This window comes from Nyctereutes procyonoides, unplaced genomic scaffold, assembly GCF_905146905.1.
Source record: "Nyctereutes procyonoides isolate TBG_1078 unplaced genomic scaffold, NYPRO_anot_genome, whole genome shotgun sequence".
NCBI classification, from domain to species: Eukaryota; Metazoa; Chordata; class Mammalia; order Carnivora; family Canidae; genus Nyctereutes; species Nyctereutes procyonoides.
Window position 1 is genome coordinate 23,239,168 of NW_026575139.1, and position 13,873 is coordinate 23,253,040.

Genomic DNA, 13,873 nt, shown 5'->3' on the forward strand with positions numbered 1-13,873 from the left:
AAAAAATCTATTGAGGCCCACTGAAGTTGAGGCACACGGGTTCTATGGTCCATTGAAGGGTCACGTCTTGATCTCTAATCCATCCTAACACCCATGTCTAGGAATTTAGCCCCTCGGGGTGCCACCCACCTCTACAAAGATCAAGGCCAGCCACCTTGATCAGGACCAGCAGGTGAACACAGCCTGCTCAGAAGATACTCGGCTATTCAGAAATGTGAACACCTGACCGATGATGGAGGATCAGCAGAAACGATGTCACCTAGAACTAGAAGAATTCCCAGGGCCACATCGTCCGTGTGCAGACCTGTGGGGCAGGTCAGGGGGGTAGGGGAGGGGGGTGGCCTGTGAGCCCTGAATATAGAAAGTTCAACGTACATGGGATAAGAACCCCCCATATCAAGGGAATGGCAGCTATAGGCCCCAGGAGCCCCTTCTGGAAAGGACTACCCACCCTTCCAACCTCTGCATGCCTTGATAGAATTAAGGATAAATTTTGGCTTTTTGGTCTAGATGCCAAAACTGTTTATATTTTTTTACCTTATCTCTCTCACACACACACACACACACACACACACACACACACACACAAAAGGGCAGAACTGCATTTTTATAGTTTACATTTCTGGATTTTTTTTGTTTGTTTGTTTTGCTTTTGTTTTTAAACAAGCAGCACAAGGGTCTCCTGAGTTCTTACTACATCTGGTAGAAAAAGCCTAACGACTGGTCTGGCTTGTGCCCCAGCTCCGAGACTGTGTGTCCTTGAGATAGTTACTTGCCTTCTCTGGTCTCAGTCATTCTATTTCCCTTTCAGAAAAATGGAGACAGCCTTAGCCATCTGCCAGAGAGGCCTGAAGACACATGACACAGGAGGTGACACAGTGGGCCCTGTAGAAGAAAGCGGAACACTTGGTCCTGAGATTTACCTGGGAAGCTGGATGCCTGTTTCACAGGTAACTTAAGGGTTAAAAATGAAATCACCTAAAGAAAAAAAATCCACATTACAAAATGAAACACTGCCTATAATACAATGGCCTGAGATCAATATGACATGTAAAGACTGGGAATCCATAACTCCCCAGTCTCCCGCCCTGATGCGTCTGCCTAGCCAAACTCCAGGCCTCCGGCTCCCACGACAGAACCCCTCCAGCCCAGGGTCAGAAGAGCAGGGCTACTGCTCGCACATGCACCCTGCACCCGACAGGTGCCGGCCCGGCCAGCGCAGCCAGGCCAGGCTGGGAGAAGCACCACACCTGGGCCCTCCCCAGTCCACATTCAAGTCTCTGCTCTGTCCCTTCCTTCCTCCATGACCTTCAGCAGGTTCCTGATGACCATTTCTAGGCCTCGGTTTCTGCATCTCCAGAGCAGGGAAAACCCATCCTTGCAGGCTCATGGAGTTATTAGAAGGATCAAATTAAGAATGTCATTTTCAAAAGCTTTGCGAAGTGTCAGCCTCCTGCAAAGTTGTCACACCCTGTGGCCTTTCACAACTGGCTCCTGGAGAGGAGGTGAACAAGGTCTCTGGGATAATCAGTGCCACCAGGCGCCCACCCACACATGAAACTGGACCTGAAACCTAGTTGACCTTCGGGGGGGCCCCTGGGAGGTAAGTATTCTTACCCCCCACTGTAAGGGTAGGTTTCCCTGTGAAATGTTGTTTCGTGGGCCGGGGTCAGGGGCCAATCCCAGGCCCCTCGGACTCCTAGGTTCTGAGCTAGATCTCCCCATCTCATGGCTTCTCAAAAGCAGGATTCCAAAAGGAAACAGAGTTTAAAAATGCAAAAGCAGAATATCTGACCAGCATGCATCCCAACTGTCAAGGTCACGGAAACTAAGGAAGGTCTAAGAAACTGTCACAGACCAGAGGAGATTAAAGACGCAGGACAGGGATCCCTGGGTGGCGCAGAGGTTTGGCGCCTGCCTTTGGCCCAGGGCGCAATCCTGGAGACCCGGGATCAAATCCCACGTCGGGCTCCCGGTGCACGGAGCCTGCTTCTCCCTCTGCCTATGTCTCTGCCTCTCTCTCTCTCTCTCTCTGTGTGACTATCATAAATAAATAAAAAAAAAAGACATTCTTTAAAAAAAAAAAAAAGACGCAGGACAACCCAGAACAATGCAGGATTGTGGGCTGGATCCTGGGAGATCGAGAAGGACAGCAGTGGGAACGGGAATCAAATCTGGATCCAGCACAGAGTTTTTTCTTTTTTTTTAAGATTTATTTATTTATTCATGACAGAGAGAGAGAGAAAGAGAGAGAGAGACAGGCAGAGGGAGAAGCAGGCTCCATGCCGGGAGCCTGACGCGGGACTCGATCCAGGGACTCCAGGATCGCGCCCTGGGCCAAAGGCAGGCGCCAAACCGCCGAGCCACCCAGGGATCCCCCAGCACAGAGTTTAGAGGAAAGTAATGTACCAATGTCAGGTCTCTCCATTGTGGCAAATGCACCACGGTCACATAAGCGATCGGTGAAAGGGAAAATCGCACAGGTGCGCACAGGGACTCACTGTGCCATCCCTGTGGTTATTCTGTAAATGCAAAACTACTCCAATAAAAAGTTTTTAAAAATTGGAAAAAAAACAAAAGCAAAAAGCTCCCCCTTTGCCTTTTGAAAAGAAGGTGAAAAAGCCATGCGTGCTGACCTGTTTGCAGGAGGCATTTACATTCTGACCCCCTAGGTGCCTCCTTCTCAGCCAGAAGTCTCTGAACTGAGGCTTGCTCTTCCTTAGCTCTGCCCCTCTGTGCACATGAGTCCACTGCCTAGAACACCTTGTCCTTGCTCCATCAGAGGTCACGGTGTGGCCTAGAGTCATACATATGATCAAACACTGAACCCCTTACCTCATTCCTACTGATTTAGACTGAGATTGTTCATCAGACATAAAAAGTCACATGCTTGAAGTGTAGCCTGTAGTATTTACTTCAAACACACACAGACACGTGTGTACACACGTGCACACACATGCAAACACCACTGGAAACAGTCTCAACGTTGGTGAATAATGCCACATCCACTGGGGGTGAACTGCCGAGGTGTTGATACCAGAGGAATTGGAAGACAATGGAAGAACACTTTGAGAATAGAATCCAGTCCCAACTCTGGTCTGCAAAGCCCCGGGGGCACTAGCCCTGGCTGCCTTTCCAACATCACTTTCCCCTCTTCTCCCCTTGTTCCAGCCACATAGGCCTCTTTCTCTTCCCCAAGTACTCCAAGGGCATTACTACCCCAGGGCCTTTGCACCAGCTACACATATACACAATATATAAAGGGCATACATGGAAAATAGTGTGCAAAAGCGAAAAGAGAAGTGCAATTTGGGGAAATCAGCTGAACTTTTTTAAAACTTTTCTCAAAATATTGCATATTATAACATGGTGTGAAACTGTACGAAGAGGACACTCTTTGATGTTGTTCAGACTCATTCCAATGTCTACTTCTCCCACTCACTGTGTGACTTCAGGTGAGCCACTTAGTGTCTCTGAGCTTCAGGTGTTTCATCTGTAAAACTGCTATGGCAATCCCTTATTCAGAGGGCTGGCGTGAGGATTAAGGAGAAAAGGAGAGGAACGTGTTAGGACAGTACCTGGCACACACATGAAAGAATGATTCACAGACTGGGGATGAGTGGGGAGCTCAGATGGAGAGCTTTCATAGAATTTGAGGGTAGGAAGGGATCAGAGGCCCGTTTTAGTTCAATCCCCTTTTTAAAGATGAAGAACTTCAGGCTCAGAGAGGTAAGAACTGGGCCCCAGGTCACTCGGATGGACAAGGTCAGGTGCTTGGCTCCCAGCCCACCAATTACACCACCGCAAGTCTGGGTAGGGGCTCCGAGAAGGGCTGAACCCCAGACCCCAGCATTCAGCCCTGGTCCCCTCTAAGGGACAGATGGGCTGGGGGAGGAGAGGGTTACAGAGTATCTCCTTCTAGTCGGTGATTGTGCTAATCAATCAACTCAATTAAATCTAGAATGGTTTAGAAAAAAAAGTAATAAACAAAAACAGCAGCAGAAAGTAATGACTAATAATCAAGTTAAATTGGATTATTTCTGTGCTGACTGGTTGGGGTGGGTAGGGAAGTGAGAAAGTTCACTGGAGTGAGGAAAAAGTCAGATAAACAACAAGCTCAGCAACCTGGGGATGCTGGGGGCCGGGGGAGGACCCAGAGGGATCCAGCGAGGTTCCAGAATTTGGAATTCTGATTCCAGGGCCAGATGCTAAAATCTACCGTCAAACTCGGAGCTACATCCAGGCACTATTATTCTAAGTGCAGCACACATAGTGACTTGCTTCCTCTTTGCAGCAACCCTAAGGGGTCAGAACTGCTACGATCCCATTTCACAGATGGGAAATCTGAGGGGCAAAGGCATTTGGTCATACAGCTGGGGTAGAGCCAGGATTTATCTCGAGTCCTGTTGTCTAAAACCAGGGTTTTGCCCTGAAGGACAAGCTGTATGCTTCCTGGGGTGGGCAGGAGAGAGGCTTCATGTCCCTGAGGATGAAGCACATTTATATTAAATATAATTAAATTATATTTAATTTTTTTTACATAATCTCTTCCTCCCACGTGGAGCTCGAACCCATGACCTTGAGATCAAGAGTCACACGCTCGAGCCAGCCAGGTCTCCTCCCCCATGTACCCCATAGCAGTAGTAGTCACGACTCATTTATTTATTTAATTTCCTTTACCACACGTTTGCTGAGGGAAAGAGGGTCAAGGAAGGCTTCTTGGAGGAGGAGCCATCGAAGCTGTTTTATAGGACAAGGAAGGTGTCAGCCTGGCCAGTAGGGGAGCAGGTGTGGAATAACCTTCCAGGCATCGCTGGGCAAGCACCGGGCAAGTCCCAGAGGTGGGAAGCTGCGGGGACACATCCAGGAAGATGTACCAGGTGCGCGGGGCCCGGAGGGGTGTGGCAGGGGGCGGGGCCAGGAAAGCCGCAGGTGAGCGCAGAGCGGGAGAGCCATCCGGGTGGAGAGGTGAGCAGGGGCCAGGTCCCCCCAAATCCCTGAGTGCTAAATTAAGGGGTGTGAGCCCTGGAGCCTCCGCGGGGAGCGTCTGCGGAGCTGGCGGCGTCGCACCCCACCCCGGGCGGTGCAGGTCGGCCCGGGTTGGAGCGGCCCCCCTGGAGCTGCGGGGCTGCGCACCGCTCGCCGCCCCCCGCCCCCACCCAGGCTGGGCAGGGCAGCCCCCCCCCTTCTCCAAGGAGACCTCCAAGAGGTAAAGTGCCCATCACGCAGATGGCTGAGAACTCGGACCTTCTGCTCCAGAGTCGGGGTCCCTCCTCTCCCCCCACGCACCCTTTCTTCGCAGTACAAATGCATTAGCAAAGCTAGCTCTTTAAAGGAACCCCGCAGCTAATCCTTGTGTAAAGGGAAAATCTTTAAGCAAAGCTAATAATCGCTGGTAATCCAGTTGTACATAATTCTGGCTTTTACGGCACAGCCCTGGGGCTCAGGTGTTCTGGTCCCTACAGAACCCTCCTTGTGGGGAGAGGTTGGGGTTGGGATATGGAGGTGCTGGAGGTACAGCTCGTAGGGGAGGGGCAGAGGATTGTCAGGAGCCCGTGGGGCATGCTATATTCGTGGGTAGGAGCCACCAAAAGGAGAAGTGGGGATGGAAGGTCTCAGGCTGGCAGCCCATGCACTCCTGCAGCCCTGCACATGAGCCCCAGCCCCATGTTTCCAGCAGACGTGGCAGGTGGGGAATGGGGTACCTGGCGTCGGGGAGAGGTGATGGGAAGAAGAGGGGGGCTTGAAACCACATGAGTCAGGTTGTTCCAAATACCTTCCAAATACCAAGAAGCAAGAGGGGGAGGTAGCTCCACTTCTCAGAAGGGGAAATGGAGGTAGTGGGGAGCCTGAAGTCCGTAAGTCTGTCCCTTTATCCCACCTGTACTCCCCACCCTCCCACCCCCCAGACAGCTCACACTACAATTGATTCCCCTGTTCTGGGTCAGTCTCCCTATCTGATTATTAGCCTCTTGCTGGCAGGGTCCACGGCCCGTATTTGCCGTTGTGCCCCAGTACAGAGTACCAAGTGAATAGCAGGTGCTCAGGAAAGTGTTGAGCAGGGGAATGAAGCTGGTTCACTTTACAGAAATTAGATTCAGAATAGGGATAAAAGAACCAAGATCTTGATTTAAAGCTGGTGAAGGGAAGGGAAGAAAAACGGGAAATCACATTAACCAGGCATCTCCTGTATGCATGGCATCACACTAATTTTATTTATTTATTTTTTACACTAATTTTATTTAAAACAATGCTATTTTAAGTAATATCAGATATTAAATAACATATAATAAGAACGATATACTGTTCTTATTTTTTTAATATACTGTTCTTATATCCTTGCTATTGTAACTTGCACAGAATGGATGAGTAATGGGTTAAAAGTTATCTAGCTAGCAATACTAATAATTGAGTTTGTTTTTGTTTTGTTTTTTTTTTAAAGATTTATTTATTTATTCATGAGAGACAGAGAGAGGCAGAGACATAGGCAGAGGCAGAAGCAGGCTCCTCGCAGGGAGCCCGATGCAGGACTAGATCGCAGGACCCCAGGATCACTACCTGAGCCGAAGGCAGACTCTCAACCACTGAGCCACCCAGGTGCCCCTACTAATAATTGTTAATATATCATTATACCAAGTTCCATGCCATTATATCATTCAGACCTCCCAAGAACCTTATGCGGTTGGTACCATTAGTATCTGTCACAAAGCTGGACACTGACTCTAGGTTCCAATGCTACACTTACTTTGCAGCATGCACTACCACTGGCACATGTGCACGCCACACACACACACACACACACACACACACACACACACAAGTGCCTGGTAGGGAAGTGGGCAGAAAGAGCCTGGCTGCAAGATCCCACTAAATAAAGCAGGCAAGCAGCTCACTCTCTTGAAGGGCTGTCAAATTGAAGGAGGCTGTAAATAACCTAGATGCCCTCGGAAGTTTCCCTTTTGTTTTGAGGATGCTTGGGTACAAGTGGACAGCATGAGTGAACCCAAGGCGAGGGTTAGAGAAGTAAAGATCTAAGTACTTCATAGTTAGCTTTGAGCAGCCCCTTTTGTTTGGATTTAAAGCCAGACCACTGACATTTTAGGTCCTGGCCCTGCCACCCATCAACTGGCATTTAATCAGTCTTAGCCTCAATTTCTCCATCTGTAAAATGGGACACTTAGGGTTTCCTTGCAGGTTTCTGGGAGGGATTAAGAGAACTATGCATGTAAATGGAAACCCTGCATAAAAGATACAAGATAGGCAGAAAATCAGGTAACAGTGGTTACTTTGGGGAAATTATAGGGAACCAAGGTTTAGGGAAGAAAGAGTAACACACCAGTCACTGCCTATATCCCCATACTGTTGGACTTTTTTATTACACATGTGAATATTACTTTGTAAAAAAAAACTGAAAAAAATATACATACATAGGGGCTCAACAAATGGCAGGCAATACCATACCAAGTCCCCTTAGAAGTTTGCTTCATTCTCCCCGACTGGGTAAACGCCTCAGAAATGCATACCCTTAGGAATCACAGGTACAGTGAACATCCAGGACCTACACAGAGAGACCCCCTTCTTCATTAGCTCAGCCTTCCAAGGGCTTCCTGCCCCATCCCCCAAAAACCCTCTTCCCAAAGGAGCCCCGTAGCTTGTTTGGCTAATGTATTCGCAAACCAAATTAGGGGCCCTGGCTCCCAGGGAGGTCCCCCCAGCCAGTTGCTAGATGCGGGGGAATTAGATGCCATCTAGTGCTCAAATCCGATTAGGTCCCACCCCCACCCCCCACCCCACATGCAAAAGCCCACTTTCTAATCAATTTTACAAAAGGCCCTCTGCAGATATACTCTAATGGTATTGAGCTGAGATCTTTAAACCAAGTCTGCAAGAAGTCTGCAGAGATAAAATGTACAGACTGCAGGAAGGAGGAAGCCTGTCGCCAGGGTGTCCTTCCCCTCAAAGGGAGAGAGGGCTGGGGCGCACTACAGACAGATGCCATCCCTATTCCGCAATAGCAGCCTCAACGACTTCCTCCTTTCAAACCCAACCCCCTGTCCTCCTAACACCTTCCCCTAAGGTTCCAAGTCACTTTACCTTTCCACACTCGAGACCCAATAAGTGACCCAGAGACTAGTGTTATTCTTTCTCCCCTCATCTTTGGTTCCCTAGACAGCCTCCCCAAAGGCAACCACTGTTACTAGGTTTTTAGTGAAACCAATGACCCTTTCATAGATTTTCCATGTGCATTCAAGGCCTAATTTTCCTAATCTCTCCAAAAAATCTACCAGAGAAGCTCAAGTTTTTCATTTTACAGATGAAGACACGGAGGCTCACGTTGTTGGTTAAGTGATAGTGTTAAACCTGACCCTGCCACGTACACCTGCAATGGCCTGGAGCATTCATTTAGTCTCTGGGCCTCAGGCTATGCCACTGTAAAATGGGAGTGGTGGCAACAGGACCCATCTCAAAGGATTAAGGAGATGTGCGTAAAAAGCTTACCATCACCTGGTTGGCACTATCTGCTCAATGAAAGGCATCCTTTACTTCTCTTCTCTACACTGCCACTCCCATCCAATTTCTTGTCACTCCCCAAATATTTTATGACTTTCTGTTTTTCTATTTTAAATAAAAAAATAATTTGCCAACATGAACACCCAGTGCTCATCCCATCAAGTGCCCTCCTCACTTTCACACCTTTTATGTGGAATCCCTTTTCCTTTTTCCTTCCCGAAGACTCCTCCCCTGGTGTGTTTCTCATTCTCTCCTCCATGCTCTCCCAGCACCTCGCTCGCTCAACAGAGATTTACAGAGGGCCTACTGTCTATTTGGGGGCTGCTTATCGCTCTATGTACATCTTGTGCCTTGGGGCTCATTTTGTCTAGTTAAGGTCCTTGAGGATGGGGGCCACCTTACTCATCTCTGTGTCCTCATAGAAAATGCCTAATACGTCTTTGTGGAATGAATCTGTGGTTAGGGCCAGATGACCAGAAGCAATTACGAGCCTGGTTTTTTTGCACCCTTTCTGGGCCAAGGCCTGATGGCCCCTCAGATCTGCCTGGTGACTCACAGGTCTCCACAGCCTTATTCCCTGTCTTCCTCAGGTTGCTGGTGCACATGTGACCTGCCTGCTGTGTACTGCCTGGTGCCTGTCAGAGGCCTGGGTAGCCAGGACCTGCGGTCCAGCGTCAATAGGGACCACCCCAGGGCTGCACCAGAGGAATTCTCAGGCCACTTGGCACAAGGAGATCAAGCTGGGAGGAATGTTTCTGCTTTGGGGAAGCAGCAAGTGGCTGCCTTCACGCATACAGCTCACTAGCTTTGGGCTGCTCTGTCTCCAATGCCAGCACCTCTGTGCCCCATTCCAGGATCACCAGGCAGTAACCCAGTACCTGTGCCCTCTTGGAGGCACCCACATGCTCCAGGTGCCCCCCCCCCACCGTCCCCATCATGTCTTTATCTGCAAAATGAAGCCAAATTTCCAGCTAGTTCTCCATGAGGGCTTCTTCCAGTGCAGTCTGGTGACCAGCAGCACCAGTTCTTCCCAGAGGGTGTGTGCAGTTCAGATTACCCAGGCTCTGCCCCAAACCCAAAGAATCAGAATCTCTGGGCGCGAGGCTTCCATCTGTACTTTAACATGCTTTCCAAGTGACTGTCACCCAGATGAAAGTTTGAGAACCGTGGTGTTCTGTGAGCCACCTAGACAGCCCTTTGCAAACAGAAAACATGTTCTGACTCCTGGGGCCGCTGCCACATTAGTTTCTCATTTGCACAGTGTGCCTCCTCTTGCCTGATTCCCCCAACAGCCGCGGGAGAGGCAGTGGGGCAAAGATTCATTCACTCACTCATGCATGGAGCCAAGTTCTTTACTGTATGAGGTTGGGTGCCAGACACTGCTCTAGGTGCTGGAGATGCTGCTGCAAACAAAACACAATCCCTGCCCCCAGGAAGAGGATCCAGACAGACCACCTGCAAGTAAACAAACTAATCCATGACAGAGGACACTCCCTACCCCATTGTCTTTATTCATCTTTAGTATTAATTGCTTTACACTATATCAAGTGTTACAGAAGGTTGGAGCCCCTTGAGGAGAGTCTTGAATATAGTGAGGGAGGGGGTTGAATGGATCTATGGAGGCACCCCAGGCAACAGTACAAGGTTCAAAAACCCTTTTACAGATTAAGTTAATATCAGAGCAGAGTCCAGAACCTAGTCCCAGCCCCATGCACCACCCCAACCAGTTCTCAGAGACCCTTGACTTCCCCAGCCAACATCTCCTTCTCCACCTCTCTCCTCAGCTCCTTCCTGCAGGGGAGATGAACAAAGTTGGTGTGTCCATTCAGCTCTATATACACAGAGCCTCTGGCCAGTGAATTAAAAAAAATACCCTCACATGTATGAAATATGCAAAAAAAATTATTAATTCTCAAATATGTAGAGAAAAAAATGCAAAATCAAAAAAACTTTAATGTTTAGTTAAATGTCCACAAAGCATACCATGATGTCAACTTGCTTTATTAATGATCTAGTCATAACATTTTGTCACATCTGACAAGAATTGGTAGGTGAGATTATCTTAATAAGTTGGCTCGATGATTTCCAAGAAATGAGAACCTATTTTAAATTCAATGAGTTATGGCATCCAAAATATTCCAAATTAATTTTTAATCCTTCCAAATAATTTTTGCAATAAAAATTCTATTAACGAGAACTTATATGTATGTCGTGCTATGGATTTGTAAGGATCTTAGGGCAGCCTTGGCTGGGAATGTGTGTGGATCCCTGCTAAACCACGAGGCCTCAGCAGGCACAATGGCTCTAAAGGAGTCTCAGCTCTCCTGGCGCTTGGGCAGGAAGCTGCAACGGGGCCCAAGGGCCAGCACCATGGACAGAACAAGGGGCCTGGATGGCAATGTGGAGACCAGGAGGCAGGGCACAGTCATTCCATCCTGTTCCACCTCCACACCTGGGAAAAGCACGGCCAGCTCCCCCTACCCCACCCACACCCCTGGGAGAGGCCAGCACACTCCAGGGCAACTGCTCTCCCAGGCAGACAATAGGCACAGAATAGAGTAAGATGCCCAGCCAAGGGCAGGGCTGGGCTTGAGCCCAGGAGAGGGGAGCTCATAGTGTGAGGGGGTAGTCCCTGCCATGGTCCCACTGTGACACTGTGAAGCTGGAGAAGGCATGGCCCAGAAGAGCCTCATCCCAAGGGTGGTTTGCCAACCCGACCATAGCAGGCACCTGATGACTCCAGGCTTTGTCCATGTCCCTCTCTGGTTTGCAGAGGCTCTGTCCCTCCTCAGGCTCACTGGGAGAGACTACCCAGAACATTCTACCCTCTTGTGATCGTGCCCATGAACAGCTGTCCGAGGCGAAGTTCTCACAGTACCTCACGAGGAAGTGTAGGAGGTAGTCCTCCCCACTCTCCGGGCACTGGGCCTAGCTAAAAAAAAAATAATGATAATAATCCTAAAAAAATATTAGTCTGATTTCTACACTTCATTTATCATCTCTGGGTTGGTTACCAACTAGGCCAACAAACTAGCTCATCTGCTTGGTTCCAAATGACTTCCTGTCTCTTAGGAAAAAAAAAATAGTCAAAATCATCATTAAGCAGAGTCAAGAGGCTGGGCTGGACCCACGGATGCCTCTGAGCACCAGGGTGTAGAGGGGATACCAAGAGAGCAGGGGAAGGAGGAGGGAGGGGAGGTTTGGAAAACAGGGAGGGGATAGGGAAAGGAAGGAGGAACTAGGGGAAGAGGAAGGGGGTAAAGGGAGAAGGGAGGGGAGGAGGAGAAAGGGAGGGAGGGGAGGGGTAGAAGGGAATGCTGGAGGGGGGAGGGGAAAGGAATGAGAGGAGGGAGACCAAGGGAAGGGGGGGATGCAAGGCTGGAGGAGGTAGGGAGAAGGGGGAGGAAGGGGAAGGGATGGAGGGTTAGGGTTAGTGGGGTAGCTAGGGGCAGTTCCCAGAGGGGCTCCACCGAGGGAGAGCAGTTTATATACAGGTGTAAATTTCAGGGCACTTAAGAAAAGATCACTCCAAGTCACTCATTGGGTAAGGGGATGTTGGGGACATTGTGTGGCTTTAAAAATAAGGTCTATGACCTAAGGCAGCTTTTATTTTAGCGGGAGAGATAGATGATGAGATGATGAACAAGGAGATCATATTACACTGCATTATATTAGGCTACATTGTTTTACAGTGTAATCTCATTTTAATAGTTTTTTTTCTTTTTTATAGATTTTATTTATTTATTCATGACAGACAGAGAGAGAGAGAGAGAGAGAGAGGCAGAGACACAGGCAGAGGGAGAAGCAGGCTCCACGCAGGGAGCCCGAGGCGGACCCATCCCGGGTCCCCAGGATCCCACCCTGGGCTGAAGGTGGCGCTAAACCGCTGAGCCAGCAGCGTGCCATGCAGGAATCCACTCGGTGTGGTGTGCAGGTGTGATGTGCAGGCACATCCACACATCTGCAGACACACTGCCCGGGAACCTGCTTCTGTGGCAGGGGCGAGGGCCCTGAGGGGCACTGGCTGCTGAAGACAGACCCAGCCACACGCACACGCACACCACTCTTCCCCTGTGGAGCCCCTGTATGCAAGACAGGACGCAGCAACGTCACTGGGGCAGGCGTCAGGCCAGGTATTTGAGAGCACCCGGACTTGTCCAAGTCATGCCAGTCGCCAGTCCAGAAGTCCTGCTCCAAATCAGCACAGTCCTGCAGCCTGTTACGGCCTCCACCCACCTGGCCCTCTCCTGGATCACCTCGGGGGACAGTGGGGGGGACTGGGCCCTTTAGGCACTGGAGTGAAACACAGAGCTGAGCAGGGTCTGTCTGTCTGTCCCCAGCCGGGGGATGCCGGCCCAGGGCATCCTAAGCCAATGTTCTTCTGCCTTGCCCTCCAAAATACGAACACCTTTTACAAACACATGCCTCTCTTCCCCAGCTGGCATTGTGCTTCCTGAACCCTTTCCCTAACATCTCTAATTTTCCCTTCTGCCATCAGAAGGGGTCTTATCAATGAAGAGCTTTCAGATAAACTGCTCGATTTCAGACTGTGCCTGGTGAGGACTCTGCTTCCTGTGCTCCTAAGAGGCCCCCACCACACAGCAGGAATGAGTCTGGCAGCGATAAAGGGCCTGGTACTGAAGCACCCGAGCCTGGGTTCAAATCCTGCCTTCCCTCTTACTAGAAAGTGACAGAAACTCTCTGTGCCTATTTCTTTCTCTATAAAATGAAATACCAGTTCCTAGTTCAAAGGATGGTTGGAAAGATTAAATGAGATCACGCAGATGAATCACTTAGCACCATTCCAGCCCTGAGTGAGCACCCAATAAAGCACCCTAATTAAGAACTCTCAGAAAGGCTCTTTGAGGAAGACGCGGTGGCAGCCACAGCGGAGCCCAGGACGCCCCGCTCCTGCTCCTGACTCACCGCTGCTCGCTGAGGAACAAGTCGGTCAGGAAGCTGCACGGCAGCCTTGGCACTTCAAGACACTGGGAAGACACCGGTGGAACCAGAGGTGTCGATTCACCGAATTAGAATTACTCTAACCAGCCGCAATGTAAAATCTTTGGAAAAGGTTGTGCTGACTTGATCAGAGGTGCGAAGGAAAAGAATCTCATAGTGGAAGGACTACGAGAAAGACTCCTTGTGGTGAAGATTCTAAGACTTGGGATCCTTTTCAGTTGAGGATCCACAAGCGACTCATTGGTCTGCACAGTCCTTCTGAGATTGTTAAGCAGATTACCCCCATCAGTATGGAGCCTAGAGTCAAGGTTGAAGTCACCATCGCAGATGTTTAGATCAACCTTTTAAATAAATTGATTATCTGTTGTTAAAAAAAAAAAAGAACTCTCAGAAAGTTCTC

At 49.4% G+C, this 13,873-nt stretch overlaps 1 protein-coding gene and 1 pseudogene across 1 annotated transcript in view; one reads left to right on the top strand and one right to left on the bottom strand.

Moving 5' to 3' along the window:
• ESRRB (estrogen related receptor beta) overlaps window positions 1-13,873 on the bottom strand; it is a 108,533-nt gene that overhangs the window by 68,535 nt on the left and 26,125 nt on the right. The window lies entirely within an intron of this gene.
• On the top strand, window positions 4,872-13,808 carry LOC129496296 (40S ribosomal protein S20-like; annotated as a pseudogene).